Source organism: Halichoerus grypus, chromosome 6 (assembly GCF_964656455.1).
Source record: "Halichoerus grypus chromosome 6, mHalGry1.hap1.1, whole genome shotgun sequence".
NCBI lineage: Eukaryota > Metazoa > Chordata > Mammalia > Carnivora > Phocidae > Halichoerus > Halichoerus grypus.
Genome location: NC_135717.1, coordinates 30,833,494 through 30,854,094, shown reverse-complemented (window position 1 = coordinate 30,854,094; position 20,601 = coordinate 30,833,494). Strand labels below are relative to the sequence as shown.

Here is a 20,601-nt window from a genome sequence, read left to right as displayed (position 1 = left end):
GGTAAAATTATGAAGGGTTTCAAGACGGTGAGCACGGAGCATTCAGCCCCAGTGGCAGGGCCACCTCTTTGAGCACAGGTCTGTGTGACCACACCAATCACAAACCCATGAAGCTGGCCCTAGACTGTTGACTTTGGGTATGGTCATTTCCATGTAAAGTTAAACACAGTCACCTTTCATTTTAGTTGCTGGATTTTGCAAAGGCAGCTCAAGGTTCTATTGGAAGGAGGAGTCTGTGCCGGGCAGTAAGTAGCAGAGTCCACTGCAAGGAGATTGCTTTGGAAGGTTAGAGAGAGAGAGAGAGAGAGAGAGAGAGAGAGAGAGAGAGAGAGAGAGAGAGTGTGTGTGTGTGTGTGTGTGTGTGTGTGGTGTCGTCAAGGAATGGGTGAGACATGGGGTTGTTGGCTCTTGCCACCACACTAGCTCAGACGTGCCTATTTCAGTTGAACACCGTCCCCCCGAAGGCTTGGTCCTTGGCACAGTGAGTATTTTCTTTGACTACAGCCTGTTCTTTTTACTTGAGACTCTCCATCCTTTCAGTGGAGAGAAGCTCCCACCTCCCTTTGCAACTGAGAAAGTAGACAGCTAGCCCGGCCCAGCACATTCCTGGGCTCCTATAACACCTTCCCTTCAGGCAGGGGCCCCGATGGAAAGTGAAGAACAGTGTGTCCCATGCCCCCTCCCTCTCCTGCTCGGCCTGCCCCAGCATCCAGGTGCGGGCATCTCCAGCCACATCCCCACCCCAGCCCATCCCCCGTCTCTCCTTGTGATGACTTCCTTTTCCTATACTGAAGACAGTGAGTTTATGTGTTAATGCTCCTGGCAGAGCAGCAAGTTGTTTTTAAAGATCTGTTTTATTGTTAATTTCTGCCTAAATTTACAAAGCAACATATGCATAGTACTAGTCTGTCAGTACTGAAATCACACGCCAGTTCCTTCTCCGGAATAAACTGCTCAGAGACAGGGGACATCTGCTGAGTTGTCCCAGCTCTTCAGACTCATTTGGCCAAAGCAGTAGTTCGACGTTCAGAGTAGTGTGGAGGGCAGCGCCCCACTTTGGGAATCAGACGGCTTTGAATCTGAGCAGCCTGGTGGCTTTGGCCACTTCCTTCAGCAATGTAGGGGTCTCCGTTTTCTCATCCGTAAAATGAGGGGGAGTAATGCCTACCCGATGGTGACAGGTTTAGGTGAGACGGCTCGTGCAAGACTGGCACGTTTCCACCAGCATCAGCTGGTCCCATTGGCTCATAACGTACGAGTGTCCTCTTCAGTGTGGAGCCCCCCTGAGGAGCCTCCCAGGGGACAGTTTCCCAGTGTGGCTGATGTCACGGAACGCTAAAACTGGAGGGAGTAGGATCTGGAGCCCCCCTGCTCTGACCTAACTCACATGGAAGTTCTGCTGATGCTGTGTTTTTCATTTCACGAGCACCGAGCTCCTGCCGGGCACTGGTGTGTGCACCCGTGTGCCCACGAGCACGCAAGACGGACTGGCCCTGCCTTTATGGAGCTTATGTTCTAGCAAAGGGAACAGACTAAAAATAAGCTGAAGAAGTTAGTCTAGGCACATTAGTTGTGGTTTCTGTGTTTTAGAAAAAAAAAAAAAAAAAGACTCCTAAATGTAGTGGTTGAAAACAACATTGTGTGGATTTGTGGTAAAAGTTGAAATCCCACGTGTGGATGTGTCAGTCTGTCGCTGCCACATCACAGGCCGGTTCCCCCCGGGCCTCAGGTCCCCGCCGGCTGGGGCTGTGGGCAGCCCCCGGTTCCCTGTCACATGGCAGCGGACCCCCTCTGAGGCGCGTCGGTCTCTTGTGACTCATCTTAACCATGGTGTCTCAGTGCTTTTGCCACTTGGTTCACATGTAGTTGCGGGGTCGAGCCCACCCATGAGGGGAAGGGATTACACGCAGGCATGAGGTGAGCAAAAGCGGGGGCTGGGCAGAGCCTGTGTGGACAGGGCGGTCCAGGAACACCACCCTGAGAAGGTAACATTGGAGCTGAGTTCTGAGTGATGAGAAGGAAGAGCAAGGAAGGTCAGTGGAGACTCTGAAATGGGGCAGGGCTCATCGGGAGGAACTAGGAGAGCATTGTATCAGGGCGGAGTGAGGGTCAAAACAAAAGTGTGAAATGAGGCTGGAAGGGTTGGCAGGGACCGGTCTTTGCTTGTTGAGATCTTGTGCTTCTGGGGAGCTCACCACCGTACAGAGCAGCCTGTCCTATTGAAGGTTAAATGTCAACCCCAGGACTTCTGCTGGGACCGGTCGTCTTGCACTGGCCACAGGTCCTTGGTCCCGGTTCTCTGTACTTGAGCCATGAAACTTCCTGGACACAGCGGGGGCCCCCGTGTGGGGTGCAGTGGACTGGGCATCACAACATTTCTACTGACGTCACGTCACAGTGTTCCGGAGCTCGGGGAGCCTTCGGGGCTGGAGAGAAGGGCCCAGGCTCAAGCAGAGGTGGTAGGAGCGTTTTGTTGGAGGCGCGGGGCCCACTAAGGGTTAAAGGCAGACTGATGATGGCCAGTGGATGGGTGTGTAGAGGCTTCTGGAGGAAAGTGCCCTGAAGGCATCTGGACGGTAGAATAGGGCCCCCCTCTGCATTCCTGCTGGTGATTCAGTGAGCTGAGCTGACATTTGGTGAGCAGGACAGGACCCAGGAGTCCCAGCACCATCAGCGGGGCCAGTGTGAGCCAGGTCAGCCAGAGAGGAGAAGCATGGCCATGGCCTGAGGCTCATGGTTCCCATCACCCATAAGACTCTCCTCTGCCCCTGAGTGAGGGGTCTGTCTGGGTCTGTTCAGGTGGCTGAAACGGTGGCACCATGTGGGCAGTGGACACTGGGAGCTGGAAAGTCCCAGATCTGAGGGCCAGCAGATCCATGCCTCGGTGAGGGCCCACCTCCTGCTTAGCAGACGGCCGTCTTCCTGTATCCTCACATGGTGGAGAGAGAGTAAGCGTTCTGGTCTCCTCTTAGAAGGGCACTACTGTGGTCTGAATGTTTGTGTCCCCACCAAACCCGTATGTTGGAAACCTCGTGCCCAAGGTGATGGTGTTAGGAAGTGGGGTCACAAGGACAGAGTCCTCAGGAGTGGGAAGCCCCAGCCCCCTTCCCCGTGTGCACACACAACTGCCACCTGGAGTAGGGCCGTCACCAGAGCCCAGCCATGCTGTCACCCTGATCTGGGATTTCCGGCCTCCAGAACAGTTGAGAAGTACATTTATTTTTTATGATTGACCCACATTTTGTTATAGCAGCCTGAAGAGACAAAGGCACGAATTGCGTTCATGGGGGCTCCACCCTGGTGACCTGATCACCTCCCTAAGGCCCAGTCTCCTAATCCCGTCACATTATGGGTAGACTTGAACATGTGAATCTGGGCCAGGGGACACATTCACGCCATGCGCCAACTTACATCTCGGCCAGAGGTCGCAGGTGCAGATCATTCACTGTGGAAATAAGTCCTGGGGTTCTAATGTTTGCTTTTCTAACATGTAAGCATTGAACATAACATCTAAAAAGTGCTTAGAGGTGATTTATATTCCTCTCTCCCCACATGCTCCATACATTTATTGAGCACTTACTGTGTGCTAGAGCCACTGTTAGGATCACTGGGGGTATGGCAGTGGACACAAGACCAAAATCGCTGCCCTCCTCTTGCTTACTTCTTGTGGGGTTTGAGTGAGTATGAAGAAAAGTAGTCAGCTGATAGGAAAGATGATACTGAAATCAGAACAAGGTGGGGGAGCATTGGGGTAGGGAGAAATAGTTTGTACAGTGTGAACGTGCAAGTTCACAGTGACACAAGCCAGGAATGAAGACCCACAGGTGGGAGAGAGAATGAGCCAGGTGTGGTTAGTTATCTGGGGGAGAAAAGTCCTATGCAAAGGGCACAGCAAGTGCAAAGGCCTGTATGTTTAAAGAACAAAAATGAGGCCGGTGAAAGGCTGGTGATGGTGTTAAGGGCAGAGACGTAAGGGCCTGGTCAGGTTGGGCCTCCTAGGCCTTTGTAGGGACATGGCTTTGACTCTGAGTGACATGGGAGCCGCTGGTGGATTTTGAGCAGGGACAGGCAGGGCCGGTGCGCTGGCCATTCTGTTGAAAGCAGGCGCGTGGTGGGCACCTCCTGGGACTCTTGCAGGAGTCCGGGTGAGATAGCATGGTGTCTTGGACCAGCACGCTGGTGGGAAGCTGTGAGAGGGTGGCCGGCATCTAGATTTGCCAGGGAAGGAGGGCCATCAGATTTTGCTATGGGTTGCATGCAGGCTATGAGAGAAGGAAGAGTCTGGGAGGATTCCAGAGTTTCTGGCCCGTGCAAATGGAAGGCATTGAATTGTCATCTGGTATGACAGGGGCAGCTGCAAGGGGAGGAAAATCAAGTTTGGTTTTCAGGCCATTTACTTTGAAGTAAATGAGTGAGCAGTGGAATATGCACATCTGGGGTTCCCAGAAGTAGATAGAAATTTATTGGTCCTCCGTGTACACATGGTGTTTAAAACCACAGGACTGGCTGAGGGCACGTAAAGAGGTTTTAATGATCCATGTCTGAGAAGAAAGCTTGCAAGCATCTCCCCGCCCATTCGCCAGATGTTGAGTGGAGGGGTTGATAGCCCGTCTCAGTGTGGCAGTGAGGGACGGCCTGGCTCCCGGAGGACCCCTGGGACCTGGCCTTCCCTAGCCGTCAGCTACCGAGTTCAGCGCCTTCCCTTGCCATCCCGGGGCTGGCCTGATCCCTCTCCGGTCCTAGGAATGAAAGCACCATGAGCATGCAGGGTTTGCCCCGGAGCCCATACAGAGTGGAAGTTTTGGGGGCTGAGTAACTGCTGATTCATGCTTCCACGCCCACCCTCAGCTGCAGCCGCGTCAACTGGGACGTGCAGCATCCTGGAGCCAAAGTCCTGTTCTCTCCGCAGCGCTTCACCAGAAGGCACTTGCCCCTGGAGAGCCTCCAGTCTGTCCCGTGATGGATTTGTCTTCTTGGCCTAGGCAGAGCTCCACCCACATGTCTCAGAGGTGTTTGCAGGGGCTGAGTCATGGTAAGGGTCGGAGGCTGACCAGCTGTTCGGGCCAGACATTGCCTTTTTTCACGTGCTCACGAGGCCTCAGTTTCCTTTGCAAGGGAGAGTGTTGGTGTGCCGCCCGTGTCCTTAACCAGGGTGGAGGTGCGCGTGAGGCCTGGGGTAACAGGGAAGGAGGTGTGCCCTCTTCAGCAGCTTGCTCATAAATCCTCAGGCTGTTTCGTCATTTCTAGAACAGGCCAGCAAAGGAGCCATCCTGCCTTGGCTGCCTTCCCGCTGTGACATGTTCCTAATAACGACACTCACTCTCTGTTTTTGTCGTTAGGTATCATGTGCTGTTCACTGGGCCCCACGTTCTCTTAACGGCTCTGGAAAATCAGTATCATTGACATCCCATTGGACAGGTGGAAAAACCAAGTCTCAGATGAAGCCATGTAATTTGTGTGGGGTCTCACAGTATGAGGTCTGCTTGAACCCCCAGCCCACATTGTACCTGGATAAGGGGACATCATCCAAAACCTCTTGATTTACCCAGTGGCAAGGGCCTGGGAGATGGGAGTGTATCTAATTCTTTGTACCCCAGACCCTTCACCTTACACATGGGAGGCCCACATGTGTGGCCCAAGATCATACAGCATTTCCCAGGAGAGAATTCGTGATGCTGTCCCGCAGCTTAGCGAGTCCCCTTAAATAAAAGGATGTTGTGGATGGAGGGATGGCGCTTGTTTCCAACCTGATCCTCATGGGCCAGTCCTAGGACTCTAGGCAGAAAGGAGAAACATGCCATCATCACTGTGTGAAGATGAATGGTAGCGAATTGCTTGCGATTGGGGGTGTTCAAGCAGAGACTAGACATGACTTGGTGGCTCTGGTAGTCAGGACATTAAGCTAAAAGACAGAAGACCCAGTGCAAACTGGGTTTTAACAAAAAATGAAGTCTTGTGGTTCATGGAAACATCGGGTGCCCACCCAGGGGTTCATCTGACTTGGGCCAGACAACTTCCAGGGGTCAAATGATCAAATGTGGGTGTGCTCCTCTTCTCTTGCTTATCTTTGTTTTCTTCTTTATGGTCTTTGTTCTCAGGCAGGTGCACGCTCTCTGTCTGTCTGTCTGTCTGATGGTTTCTAGCAGGTTCATCTTACATCCTATGAGCTTAGCAATTCTGGTGATGAGAGGGTTTTTTTTTTTTTTTTTTCATTAACTCCACCAAGAGTCTTGGAATCGAGCCTCCCGCCATCCCTGAACCAGTCACTGTGGCCAACGGGGTGGTAGGTACCGATGGGTGAGGTCAGGGCACATGCTGACTGGGACCAGGGGTGTATGGTCAGCCCCCCAAAGCTGCTTGACCTCAGAGCGGAAGAGGGGTCGTTTCCCAAGAAAACGCAGGGTTCCATTAGCTGAAGAAGAGGGGAGTGGATTGTGGGCAGAGAAAACCGGGGACTGTTCAACATGAGGGCCTCTGGCAAGAGGTCTTTGAGCATCAAACGGGGAATATTGCAGATGATCGCTTTTGAAAAAACTATTTTTAATCTAAGACGTAATGATCAGCTTGATTTCTTAGCCAGAAAGCATTCACTGCTGCTGCCCCTTTTCTGTCTTTGCTTTTGTCTTTGTCACGTCCATCTCCTCCTCCTTTCCTGGGATCACTAACAAGAACGGAGTCCGGCTGCAGCGAGACCTGCTCACTGCCTCCGATGCGCAGTCAGGACCCTGCAGGATCTCACTGGAAGCCAGGCCTCTTGTTTGTAGTCCCATTCCCTGTGACAGGGCACAAACACACCGTCCCGTGGTCAGTAAGCACTTGTAACCTTGGGCACTAGGAGGCAAGCTCACGGGAGGCAGAGATTTTGGGCGGTCTGTTCACTGCTGTGTCCCCAGTGTCTACATGGTGCTTGGCACATAGTAGGTGCTCAGTAAATACTGGGTGGGTCGGTGGGTGGGTTTGGGAGGCAGTGGGAAGAGCATCATTTGAAACTGGACAGATCTGGGTTTGAATTTGAAGTTCTGGAGGGAGTGATCTTTTATCCACCTGGTGCCCAGGGATGACTCGGGGACATGATGACTCGGGGACCTGGCAGCTGCTATCATCACAGGTGGCCAAGAGACGAGAGGCCCAAAGCTCCCGCACAGTTGGGAGGGCCCAGAAGGGGTTATCTCTCCGCAGCCTCTCTCCCTCCTCTAGGAAGGAACGTGTCTCAGAGTCTGACCATGTGGGCCCATGAGGGCCAAGGATCCTCCTCCAATAAAGAGTGTTCCTGAATCTCTCATTCTGTAGCTGTTGGTGTGGAATATCTTTCTTGCCCTCCATTAAAGGAACCTGTATCCTTTGCCCATCTCTGTCTGCATCTTTCCTTTATTTATAGCAGCATCTCTTTGTGAGAGCTCTCCTGTAGTCTCTGGAAGCCTCTGTTTCCTTACCTGTAAAATGGGAATATGTCTCGAAGAGAGGTGAGTATTGCAGTGAAGGAATGTTGGTGAAGGGCCTTGGACAGTGGAACACAGAATGTGTGCAGCCTGCGGTTACAGTTCTCACCGGAGCCCAGGGAGGACCTGCATTGCATTCAGGGCCCTCACCGCATGCGAGAAATAGATGGAAAACACTTGCTGGTGGGCCCGTGTAGCAGACACAACACAGACCTTGGGGCTGGTAGATCTACTTTCACATTGTGGCTTCACCCCTTGGTATTTGTGTGGCCTTGAACACATGATTTAACTTGTCCAAGTCTAGTTTCCACTTTGATGAATGGAGAACGGGATCCCACCTTCCCATGGGTGTTGTAAGACGGCCTCTCCCAAACTTCTTTGGGCTCTGTGCCATTCTGCAGACTTCCAGGCCCATTGTGAGAGTCCGGGAGATACAAGGTGGTTGCACTGAAGGATTGTGTTTGTCAGGATAGGCTTGGTTCTGCTGCAGTAACAAGCACTCCCCAATCCCAGTGATGTAACACAATAAAAGTTGATTTCCCATGCTATGTGTCCAGCATGAGCTGCTCGAGTCCTAGAAGACAGAGGAAAGTCACATTTGATGAGCCCCTCTATAGGGGTCGATCGTGGGGAACCACTGTGATACTGTTGCATTTATCCTCACTAATACGTCATGGGGCTTCAGTGACCCAGAGAAAAAGTTGTTTCCATGGCCCTCTGTGGAAGGAAGAGAGGTGAGTGATGTTTGTGGAATGCCTGCTGAGGGCCGGGCCGTATTCTCGGTACTGACGCATCCGTTGCATCTTAGTTACATGGCACAGTGCCCCTTGCAGGGAGGAGGGTACTGTCTCAACAGTGGGACTTGGAAATGTTCAGAACTGGGGAGAAATGGTAGCCACTCCTCTTCATGGGACGCAACCGGCCAAGGGTGACCCCAGGATCAGACCCAGTCTGTCTGCTTCTAAATTGCATGCTTTTTGTTGGTTTGTTTTCTAACCCATTTTATCCTGTCTTTGTATCCTAATGACCCTGGGGCTTCAAGAAACATTACAGGTGTACACTTTTTCGTGTGTTACCAGGAGCTACAAGAATCATCGTCATAGTTGGGGCACTGTCCGTTGAGCCCTAGTTGTGTATGGACTCCGTTACTAGCGACCCTGTGATGTAAGTGCTTCTGTGGTTGCCATTTTATTGATGCAGAAGCTGGGCCCAGAGAGGCTGAATGACTTGTCCAAGGTCACCTAGCAAGTGACTGGCTGATGGGGTTCCCCATCCTGGCCGTCCAGTTCTAAGTTCATCCTCCAGACCACTACCCTACAGTGCCTGCTTAAACTTGAGCATGACCTTCCTTCTGTATGGGTGTCTGTGTCCCCTGCTCACCGCTTGGCTCCCCCCCCAGGGAGAAGCCACATGATCGTTACCCCAAGGGGACCCCCTCTCAGCTTGAGGCAAGTGCTGTGTGATACGAGAAGGGGACTCTCCAAGGAGAAAAACATTTTTTTGATCATAAGATTTAATGTTTTCATTTGCTGTCTTTCTTTTGAAACTTGGGCATAATATAGTGAGCCGTGTTTGAAATATTCAGGGGGTCTCTGTATTCCTTCTGATGGAACATGATTAAGAATGCATGCTGGCCTCCCCTCATTTCTAGAAGACATTGGAATATGACAGAGAGCCATATAATTTCAGAATTTACATCTTGATATGAAATTCTGTGCTTTCCAGCATTCTGCACAATAAATGTAAAAGGAACACTCCAGGGTGAAATAATTTTTGAAGAAACCTCTGGAATGGGGAGTGGGTGTTGGATACGTGATATTATATAACTTCCTGGGTCTGGCAACCAGTTCTGCGGAACGAGAAGCAGCTGTCCCATGGTGAGCACCTCCCGTGTGCCACCCTGGGTGCTCTGAGGTCTCTTCCTGTCCCGTTTGGTTCTCCCTGCAGCCCTGCCTTCTCTGTGACAGATCCCCACTCAGTAGCTGAGGAGACAGAGTGCAGGGGCTTGGAGGTGGGGCCTGGGTGTTAACTTGTTCTCCTGCCTTCGGCTGCCTAGCCTCCTCCTGCCCTGCAAGCTTCAACTTGGTAGAACTTCTGGACCTCTCCCCTGGGCCCAGGCTGAGTCGGGGTCTCCCCTCCATGTTCCTGCAGCGCCAGTGGCCACACTGTGTGGGGACCGTCAGAGTCTGAATCCCGTGGAGACAGGGAGTTCCCTGAGGGTCACCGCTGATGCCCAGCCCCAGGACAGTGCCTGGCATACCAGCGAAGGGCCAAAGAGGCAGATGAAGTAGTCGTTCCGGAAGTGTGCAGGGAGGCACATTTGGCCTCAGGAGGAGCTTTATAAAATAATGACTCCAGAGCTGCAAGAGATCGTATATACCCCGTGGTAGTTAGGAGCATGGGCTCTGGGTTCGGATCCCAAGTTCTCTGTTGGTAAATCCTGACTAGGACTTCCCCTCTGTAAGCCTCCGTGTCCTCCCCTGTTCCCTGGGGATGGTAGCTAGAATGCAGAAACCGCCAGGGCCAGGGTTTTATCCCTTTTGTGGGCCGCTGTATCCGCAGTGCTGAATTACAGGGCTTGGTGGGTGGTAGATGCTCCATCGAAACTTGTCGAATGGATGAGTGTGAGCATTTTTAGCTCTTGCAGAGGAGTTTTCAAAGAAGGGAATCTGCTGTGGCCGGGCCTCAACAGGTTGCCTGCGAGTGAGCTGATGTGTGGGTAATGCTGAGAACTAGGTCTGACACAGAGTGCGTGCTCAGGGTTGGTTCCTGGTGATGAGGGCTCCCCTCTTCTTCCTCCTCCTTCAGTGCTGGCCCTGCAGGCTGGAGAAGCCTTTCTCTGCTGGGAGGTGGTTGAGGTGCAGCTGCCTTCCAACTCGGATCCTCAGGAATCAGTAGTCGTCCCCCATGAGCCAGCCTGAAACAGCAATGCTTTTGAAAGGAGAGGCCAGCAAAGCTTTCTAAAGTAATTCTTGACCCCTTTTCACAAGCTCAGCTGAACACCGTATTTTGTACTTGTGATGGCTTATAATTACAACCATTGTATGATGCCAGGTAAACTGCATTATCTCTGGTGTTAACAGAAAGGAGACTTGGTCCTCTTCCACCATTGACCCTCCCATAATCGATCCAGCAAAGAAAAGCCCAGAAGTGTCTGGTTTTGTTGCCAGCATTGGCAGTGATTCCAAGTAAGATGTGTGGAGATGGGCGAGATCCTGTGCTCCAGTCCAGGACTGTGAACTGTGTGGGAGACAGCATTGTCTGCTGGGTGCACGAAGGCTGGCCGTGGCATTGCCGTGCCACCTCCTGTAGGAGCTTTGTGTAACAAAAAGAATGTGGGTCTGGGTGTTAGCTATCTCAATAACCTCTCTGTGATCATGGGCAAGGGTTCTAGACTCTTTGGATCTCATTTTCCTCCCCTGTGAAATGGGAGCAACAGTAGCACCTAGAAGGATGTCTAAGGCCACTGTGTACAGTTGTGCAGGTTGTTCACTGCACAAAGGCATGTACTCGGAGTCCAACAGGAGCTTTATCCAGCCCCTGCCCCACCCACTGAGCCTAGGCCCCACGAGGCTGTAGCTACCCAGAATGCACACCTTTTTGTTATTTGTGCAAAAGATCCTTTATCTGTGGCCCTCCAGATGCTTGATCTGTATTAGGTGTTCAGAAAACAGCAGCTGTTCCAACTACTGCTGATGCATCCTTTATGGAGACGATGCGTGAATGGCTCAAAGAAGTTGGGGAGGGAGGTAAACTGAGATTTGAGTTAAGCTTTGAAGGGCAGATGGGGGTTTTAGGAGGTGTGCGAGGGAAGGAGTTGCAGGAGGAGCTCATAGTCTGGTCAGTGTCAGTCTTTCCCTTGAAATGTTGCCTCCCCTCCTCTTCCCACCCCGCCCCTCCTTCTACCTCACCTCTCTTTCCATTGCTTGAATCCTGTGTCAAGGAAATGAACGGGATGCCACTGAAAGCTGTTTTTAAATTGGGGGTTCTGGAGAAATTTCAGTGTAGACAAAAACAGTGTCACGTTATGTCTCTGTGCCCGTTACAGGCCCCACCCAGCTCCTTCTCCAAGACCAGTCCCACTGCGTGCTAACCCTCCTCTGCCCCCTCCTCCATATTATCTTGAGGTCAGTTGCAGATGGCATGTCACCGTATTTGTCAACATCATTGACAGGTGTTAGGCAGAACTGGGTGTGATCTGGTTTGGGTTTCAGGGGGGCTGTTTGAGCATCAGCTTGGGAGTGGGGTGGAGAACAAGATGGACAACAGGGGCTGTCATGTTTGTTCAGGTGGGAGATGGGGGCCCTTCTGACCCAAGTCTTGGGTGACCCGTTGGAGGAGAGGGAGCGTATCTGAGAGAGGTTAACGCTGTAGATGGTACAGGCCTGTGGCACCGGATGTTTTGTGGGCGCCTGGTTAATAAATAATGGCTGTAACAGTACGGAGTGCTTGGTGCATGCCACGCTCTAAGCTAAGCACTTCTTACCTCTTAACTCATTTAATCTCACAGAAGCCCTGTGAGATTTACACTGTTAGCAGCCCTCACATTATGGAGGAGAAACTGAGGCCCGGAGAGGTAAAAGCGATTTGGCCAAAGGCTCTGCTAGGAACGGGGCATCGTCTGCTGAGCCCAGGCACGCACCTTGGACATAGCGCCAGGCGGCCTCTCTGCTGGGGCTCCAGCAGGAGGGTAGCAGGTGACGGGACCTGTTGGGGAGCTTCACAGCTGCCTCTTGCCTGTGTGTTGCTCTTGTGTGAGCGCATCATTCAGCAGAGGGCTGGAACTCATGGTTCTGTTTTGTGTTTTCTTTTTTTTCCTCTCCCGTCATTGCTCATTTGTCTCAGCCGCTGGGAAGGTGTTGGCTGCTGCTTGATTATCATGCTTTCTGTATATTCTGCCTTTGCTCTTCAAGGGCCATTAGCTGAGGCAGGAAAGAAAAGGTGTTATCTGGGCTGTTCACAGCTGCTCCGTGTAACCTTTCTCCACGACTCGCCCTGTGTATTCTCCGAAAGGTCACGCGTCAGGAGAAATGAGGACCAGCACTGGGGACTGGAACCCAGCAGCTCCGTGTCGGGGCTGGCACAGTTACCAAAACATCTGTCTCTCAGAGGCATCCCGTTATTAATTGAGCTGTTGTTCTTTTTGGGTGTTTCTTTCCCCCCATTAAATCGTAATCCCAGCCGAATGTTTTCAAGTATGACTTCGCTCAAGCTCGGCGGTTCTGAACACACAGGGGCTAGCTACGGAGGAGATTAAGGGAGGCTCTTTCAAATTGAACTTATCAGCAGGGTTTCCTAACAAGCCTCTACTTATCTCAGACAGAGCCCACACAGTCTATCTCGGTGGCACTTGAGGATGGGTCTGTCTCAGGCTTTGGCTGAGCGTGTCACTTGACAGCTTTATAATGTGATGTCGAGGAGGACCAGTCCCGAGATCGCAGAGCTGCTGCCTCATCGGGGGGTGGGGTGGGGGGAAGTGGGGGGAAACCTGAGAAGCTCCTGGGCTCAGCAATACCCCCCTCCCAGCTCTGTCCTCCGCCCAGCAGGATCACAGCAAAAGGTGGCCTGGAAAGAAGGAGGAAACTGGGGAGACTCAGAAGACAGGTGACGCAGGGTTGTGAGCTTTGGGGTTACTGACCCTCCCCAATAGACTGTAACTTTGGACAATCACTTGCCCTTTTTGAAACTTGGTTTCGCCTTCTGTAAAATGGGCATAGAGCTGTACTTCCCAGGCTTGTACTTTGTGCAAGCGTGGAGAGCCCTTGGAACGCTGCCGGACTCTAGAAAGTGCTCGTCATGGTTACTGAAGGATCGTTCACTGGGGTGGGCTGGGAACTACTAAACTCTTTCTCTTTGCTCCTCATGACACACCTGGACAATAAGGGACAGTGTCCTCATTTGACAAAGAAGATAGTGTGAATCAGAGATATGAAATTACATACTCATGGTCACAGAGCGGGGAGTAGACAGAGCTTGGATTGGGCCTCCACATCCCTTGTTTTTCTATATCCCATCCTGATTTGAACCATCCTGAAGTAATACCTGAGAGTCCCTTGGGATGTCTTCATGTTGAAATTGTCACTTAGAAACTGGTTTCCAAAATGTCTTCACATGAAGCAAAAACCACTTTGCGGAAGGCTCTTCCTGGTGCCTGTGCACTCCTAGAACGTTCTCTGGGGCTCTCCTTTGGACCCTGAATTCCAGGGTAGGGCCTGCCTTAGCAGAGGTTCTTACTTACTCTGGGTGCTCTTTCCTGTGCCACCAGGGTCTCCTCAGGGTGGGTGTCTGTAAAACGGTCTGAGGCTGGGCCTCTGGGGGCTCAGAGGGCAGTGGGATCAGCCAGAGCCCAGATGGCGGTCTTTCTCTGCCTGCTGATGGCAGCCATGCCCTGAAGGGTTGATGGTGCCTTTTCCCTGGTGTGTATGTGTGTGTGGGCGCGTGCATGTGCAACCATGCCCTTTCCTAGGGGCTGTGTGCACCCGTGTGTGTGACCGTTCCTTTCCTGGAGTGCGTGTATGTTAACGTGTGCACCTGTGTATGGGTGACAGTGCGTCGTCCGGGGGGGAGGTGTGAGTGTGCCGGTGTTCCTTGCCTGGGGCAGTGCTCTGAGTCCTTGAGCCCAGGTTCATCAGCCCTGGCAGGCCCTGTGCTGTGCTGTTGAGACAGTGGCTCAGCATCCTGGTGATGCTGGGTGGAGAGGCCAGGCACAAGAGTCCAAAACATGGACTCGGAACTTTGACTCTTGCTTCCGGTGCTGCTGGCTTCCTGTGTGGCCATGGGCAAGGTGCTTACCCTTTCTGGGACTCCATCCCCTCAGCTCTGAGATGAGGAAAGGTAAGAGTGTTCATGTCCTAGGGAGGCACAGCATCCGATGAAGTGCTTCCTGGAGGGAGGGGGGGAGCAGTGGTAGAGCAGAGTAAGTGCTCCTGACTCGCCCTCCCCACGAGCACTGCTCATCCTTGCGAGTCTCCTGCCCCCACTGGAGGAACAGGCTGGCTTTAGCAGCAGGACACCTTGCACAGGGCTCTCAGCCTCTCTGAGCCCAGGCTTCCTCTCACCCCAAACGGTCCCAGGATTTCCCTTGCTTCGTGATTGATCCATCACCTGAGGGCTTGCGTGGTGGAAAGAATACCGGCTTTGGAGCCCTGATGACTGGGTTCAGATCTCAGCTGTCACTTGTGAGCTTTGGGACCTGAGACTTCCTCAGCCCCCGAGCCTCACCTTCCTCCCCTGGGAAATGGGCACGTTCAGGCAACTGTAGGAGAGACTCAACATACTGGGTCAAAGAGGGTGGTGGCAGCTATAACTTTTCCAGGACTTCTGAGACCTGTGTGTCCTGGCCTGGGTGTGGATACTCAGTATTTTAGTTACTGTTCCTGATTGTCTTAGTTTTCAAGCCCAGATTGACACTGTGCAAGAACACAGTCTGAAAGAAGGACAGGTATTGATGGCATCGGTTCTATCTTGTTTTTAAAAAAAAAGTCTTATCTAAAAACGATCCTATTTTGGCTTTCTCTTTTCGTCATCATTCATCATTGTTTCTGATAATTAGCGTAAGACATTGTTTCAAATACAGCCTATGTGTTGTAGATAGGTGCCTTTCAGACTACCTGCGGTGAAGAGCACCATTTCCATTTCATTGCAGACTGACATGTGTACAAAAAAAAAAAAGTCTAGAAAAACCATGGAATTCCTGATTTCATAGCAATATGAAATTGTGTTAAATATTTGTAGACCTTTACTGTCAAGTCCTGTTCTTCCTTTGTCCCAGACGGGTAGCTCGGAGCCCCCCTTCTGCCTCTCGGCCCCTGTGCCCGGGCCCCTCCGGGCAGCCCGGCTGCAGACTAACCGCACCATTAACCAGCACCCCGCCATGTGAGGCGATGTCTGCTGTCTGTTGTCAGCTGGCGGCTTGAGGTAGTTTTTCTCTGGCTTGTGGCTTTGTTCACCTCAGTGAGAAGGTGGAAGTAGACGGCTGACAAGTGGAGAAACTTCTGGGACATCGCTGTTGTGCAAATTTGGGCTGAAACACTAGGTTTTCTGCAACTAGGGACTAGCCCACCTGCAATTCATACCTCAACCTGTGAAATGCTTCCCCTTGGTCTTTGCTGGTGACTCCCAAATCTGAGGGATCATCATGGCCAGTGGGATCTTTTAAAAAGTACTTTTTCGGACTGCCTGCCCCTCGCTGAGTCAGTTCCTGAGAGTGAGGGCCAGAAATCTGTATTTTTCAAAAGGCCTCCAAGTGGCTAATGACCAGCTTGTTTTGGGAGCCACTGGTCCACACTGCGCTACTTCCCTTCACTCTGTGGGGACACTCCTCTCCTTAACCCCTGAAGGGCTCAGCTTGTCTCCTCTAGCACAAGATGGCGTGCAGAGAGCAGAGACCGTGGCCATCCCGCCCTGCCACTTCCTGACCCCCACAGCTTAGTCTCACAGCCTGGCCTCTCGGAGCCTTGAGGCTCATCCTAAGGGAGGCATGCCCAGCCTGCAGGAGGGATGCAAGCGAGGGTCATGTGAGCAGATACATGTAATACCTGGAAAAGGCCTGGAGCATAGTTGGTGCTCAAAAGTGGATTAAGACAGATGGGCATTGGCAGGGTCTTTGTCTTTACCTGGGTGCAATGTCCTCATCACGGAAAGAGGGTCTAGATCCCTCCCTGCAGCTTGTGTATGTGGGACCAAAGAACAGCTTGTGCATTTTATAAAACTTACGATGCTGAGACTTCAGAGTGAATGTTCTCAGATAGTTTGGGGTATGTGACCAGAAGAGCCTCAGTTGCCGTTGAAATTTGGGGGTTGTCTTGGTTTAGTTAATCAGGGAAGTGTCTAATTAGGTAGATGAGGGAGGGAGAAGCATGGTTTGCTTGAATGTGATTAGATAGAACATTCTGATATCAAAGGAAATGCCAGAGGCTTTTTTTTTTTTAATTTATAATTCTTTCGTGATTTGGCAGGTAATTATGATAATTCCTGGGATTTTCACAGACTTAAAAGCTTTTTCACAGCCACATTATTTTTGGAAATCGTCTTCTCTGATGCTCCAGCTGGAATGGATTGCTCAGTCTCCTGAACTTCCAAAGCTTTCGTCTTCCAAAGCCCAACTCAAATGTCACCTTCCTGATGACGCTTTCCCCCATCCCTTATGCCAGGGATGCCAAGTCGGTGTCATCCATAGGCCAAGTCTCTGATCAGTTGGGTGTGGCTGCCTGAGTGTTTCCTTCAGGAAGGAGTGCAGCCAGCGACTAGTCGTGTCTGCCGGGGGGCCAGAGGTGGGAGAGCCGATAAATTTTACTGATCCCGTGTGGCTGAGCATTTAGGTAGGTTCCAGCCATTTGGAGCTAAACTGGTGTTTGGGGCACAGGTGCAAGTAGAGGGGCTGGGTAACTCCCCAACAGAGATTTGCCAAGTCACAGGTGAGTGATTTTAAAAGTTTGATAGATGTTGCCAAACAGCCTCTGACTTAGAAAGAGTCAAGAAGTCTACTGTCTTCTCTCCACTGTAAAGGGCAAAACCCAAAACGTGACTGAGAAGTGCCTGCACTTTATTAATTCATGAGTTGTGCACTTTGAGAGGCTGCCTCTCCAAATGGCCCTGGGCATTGTGCGTGGGGGTGAGGGGGAGGCTGCCCAGCTTGTGCCAAGGCTGAGGGGAGAAGTGAGGGACTCCTGAATGTTCTCTCTGGGGGAGGCCTTCCCTTATGCCCCATCCTCTTTCCCAGTCCTCCTCTCTCGGTGAGCTCCAAGTTTGTCTGATCTCTAGGGTGTGAACCCCATGACCTTCCTGGGCTCCCCCGCCCCCCCAGAACCAGGCCTGGCACATGGTTAGCAATTCTGTTGGTGACATTTCCTTACTGGGGAACAATGAGTCTCTCTCCACAGCTGAGTTCCTTGGTATAGCACATGTGGCCCCTTTCCATCTGGCTTCTGCAGATAGCCCTATCCTCCGTTTCCCTTTGATGTGATCACCCACCCTGCACAACCAGCTCTCCTCCACTGAGCACTTGCCACACGCACAGACACAGTGCAGAGCTGGTTAAGTGCGGCAGCTCATTCTGGCCGCACAGTGGCCCCATGCAGTAGGTAGGGTTTTGAATCGCTGTTTTGTAGGCGAATGGCTTTAGGATCCTCAAGATTAAGAGCCTGGCACCAGAGCACACTGTAAGGGATCAAGTGCAGGCCTGTTTTGCCCCAGAATCTGAGCCCTTAACTGCCTGTCTCAGCTACTCCTCCCCGCCGCCCCAGCCCCAGCAACCTCTGGGCCTGTGCGCCTGCGGTTTCTCCTGCTGGATATGCCTTTCTTCTTCCTATCTCAGGGTGACCTTCTAGAGCTCAGCCTGTTTATGGGACATAGAAGACCTGTGGGTCTGAGTGACTTGAGATGCTGGGGAGGGGGGCAGGTGATGGCGTTAGAGAGGCTGATCACGAGTGTGTTTGGGTTTTATTTATCCTTAAGAGCAGTGGGAAGCAATGAAGGTCTTAAACAGCAGGTGATATCGGATGTTGCTTTGGGAGGATCACTCGGTCTTGCTTGGCTGAGAATGGACTGAAGGGTAGCCAGTGTCTGTCTGCCTGTCTGTCTGTCCCATTCCCTGCGACTCTCTGTGGCTGCTGAAAACAGGGACTGGTCAGGCAAGACCTGTTGAGTGCCCTCAGAGCCTAATAAGAAGCTCCAGCCAGTGGTTCTGCTGCCTGCTTTTGTTTCTATAATCTCCACTTCCTGTTCTGAGGCTCTCGGAGTCTTGAATCCATTTCTAGTTACACTAGACTTGGAAAGAGTTATTCAAGGAACAGTAAGCTCAGCATGGTTTATGTAAGATCAAAGCTGTTGGTCTCAATGGCTGTATGTAGGGATATCTAATCTAGAAACTCAGAGTTTCAGAGCTTAGCTTAGTAACAATGAATAATGCAGTTCTAATGGTTACTCAAAATTATTTCATCAGTTTATCTCCTCAGTTCCCCCGATTCCAGCCCCCCCCCAATTCCCTAGGGAAATTAAAGCTTTGTCGGACTTGGTCACGTCACTCTTCTGGCTGCAAAAGAGAACCAGGGTTTTGACAGCTCCTGATAAATACCATTGCAAGCTGGGATGTTCTGCTGTTTTATGCATTTATGGAAAATCGTTTTAACACTCTGGCTCCCACTGCAAAGCAAAGCAAAACAAAAACAAAGCAAAACCTTGCTTTGCTTTGGAAATGCCGGTGGCATTTATTTAAAGGTCTGTCTTGTGGGGGTACAGTAGCAGGTATTTAGCAGTAATATTGGCCGTTGTGTGTTTCCTGCTTACTGTGTGGTAAACGGATTCTCCGCCCCGGGGAAGCTCATGGAGGATTTGGGTGATTGCTGTGTGGAGGATCTGCAGAAGCGGTATTAGCGGTATTGTATTTGTTTGTGAAGGGCCAAAAGAAGATCGTCCTAAGCTTTTACTATACAAAAGGAATAACGCAAGTGGGAAATATTAATTTTAGGTCTGTACAAAAAGAAGCTGGTTAAAGGCTCAGTGACTTATTCTCCCGTTGTTAATTGCATAGTCCTTGGAATGTCTTCTGTGCTGTTCTCACTTTGCATTTCACTCTGGTTTGAAAGAGGTGAGCACCTGGGGCACAGGGGGCTGCCACGGACAGAGCAAGTTGAAAGAATCAGGATGTGATTGGGGGCCCGGTGCATTTTGTGTTGCTTGTACCATGGCTGCCTTTAGTTTTCAGGTGAATAGTTTTAATTCTTTTAAAGAGCCCAAGTGGTTCTACCCACCGATAAATGGAAGAGTGTTCATTGTTAGCAAACTAAAAAGTAAGGAAAAATAGAAATGATGGGAAGAAAATCTGTCCCTTGACTAATGTTAATATCTTGTGTATTTCCTTTTATGCCTTTTACCTTTTATATAACAACATATTAAAAAAAAGGAGGGCCCGCCTTACTCCTGAGGCCCCAAGACTTAGGTTAATGATCCTTTCTTTTCCTATAGAATGTCTCCCTATATCCCTTCTTGATTCTGAGTATGTTTTATTTTTAATATGTACTACTTATTACAAGTGGTCTGATATTAATTTTGTCTTAGAGTATAAGGGAGGGGCGATCTCTTGGGAAAAGCGTGAGGACAGGGCTGGGGGAAGGTCTCTTGACGTCTCAATTCTCGAGGGGTTCTCTTTAAGATGGTTGCAGCATTCTTCTTTCAAGGTTCCTGAAAAGCATGGCAAGATGACATTGCAAGTTTCTCTAAAATGTTCAAATAAATTGTAGTCAAATTTGATCTTAAGACCGCACAAGATCGCTCATGTAATCAGAGAAATTACTCTGTTTTGACCATATAGGATATCACTGCTTTTTGTAAGTTGATAGCTGGAAAGACCTGTGGTTCATTCTGTACATGAGTCATAGACTACTTTATGACAACCTCTTTTTATTTCTTTGGGATGAGCCGAGGATACATTCGAGGGCTCTCACGGCAGGCCCAAGTGGGCTGCACGTGCGCACGGTGCAAGTGGTAGAATCGTGGCGTTTGGCCCCGTGGTCGAGAGCCAGGGCCCCAGAGTCAGCCCTTCGTTGGCGGTATGACCTTGAACTAGCTGCTTCTACTCTGTGACACCGTTGCCCTCCGTAAGGCGGGAATGCTAACACCTGCTTCACAAAGCCAGTGTCACGAAGATGCGAGGAGCACTCGGAAGGGCTGTCCCTGGCAAAGATGAAGCGGTGACTGAGGGCTCGTTGTGCCGCTGCAGTAGGATCTGTCACCGTCGCCATCGCCCCGAGGCTCTGGCTCTGTGTTCCTGGTTTTCAGAACCAAGGCCCCGAGGAACAGAAGTGGTCAGTTACTCCACCTGTGCCATTAGCCGGGTGATTCTTGGCAGGCACAACTCAGGTGAGGAAGAAAGCCTTGGCTAGAAAAGTGTCCGTGAAGGATAGAAACCAAAGGCCCAAAATGACCTGATAGGGCCCTGTCCTGACCATAAACTGCAGACCGTTGATTCTGTAGTGTTCACGTCAACCCAGTCACAGATGTGTTCGACTTAGAGGCGGGTTTGCGCAGTTCATAGGTAAGCACTGTTGTGTCTCCGGCCTGACAACCTCCTGGTGCCTTGCTGACGAGTGGCAGGCCTGGAGAAGGTGGGACGCGTGCTGGGGGGTGGCGCGCGGGTCTGCCCTCTGAGCCTGACTGTTTGGTG

General features: G+C 51.2%; 1 protein-coding gene across 2 annotated transcripts in view; it reads left to right on the top strand.

The window, feature by feature from the left end:
- SNX29 (sorting nexin 29) overlaps nt 1–20,601 on the top strand; it is a 505,967-nt gene that overhangs the window by 303,301 nt on the left and 182,065 nt on the right. The gene's annotated exons all lie outside the window — the stretch shown is intronic.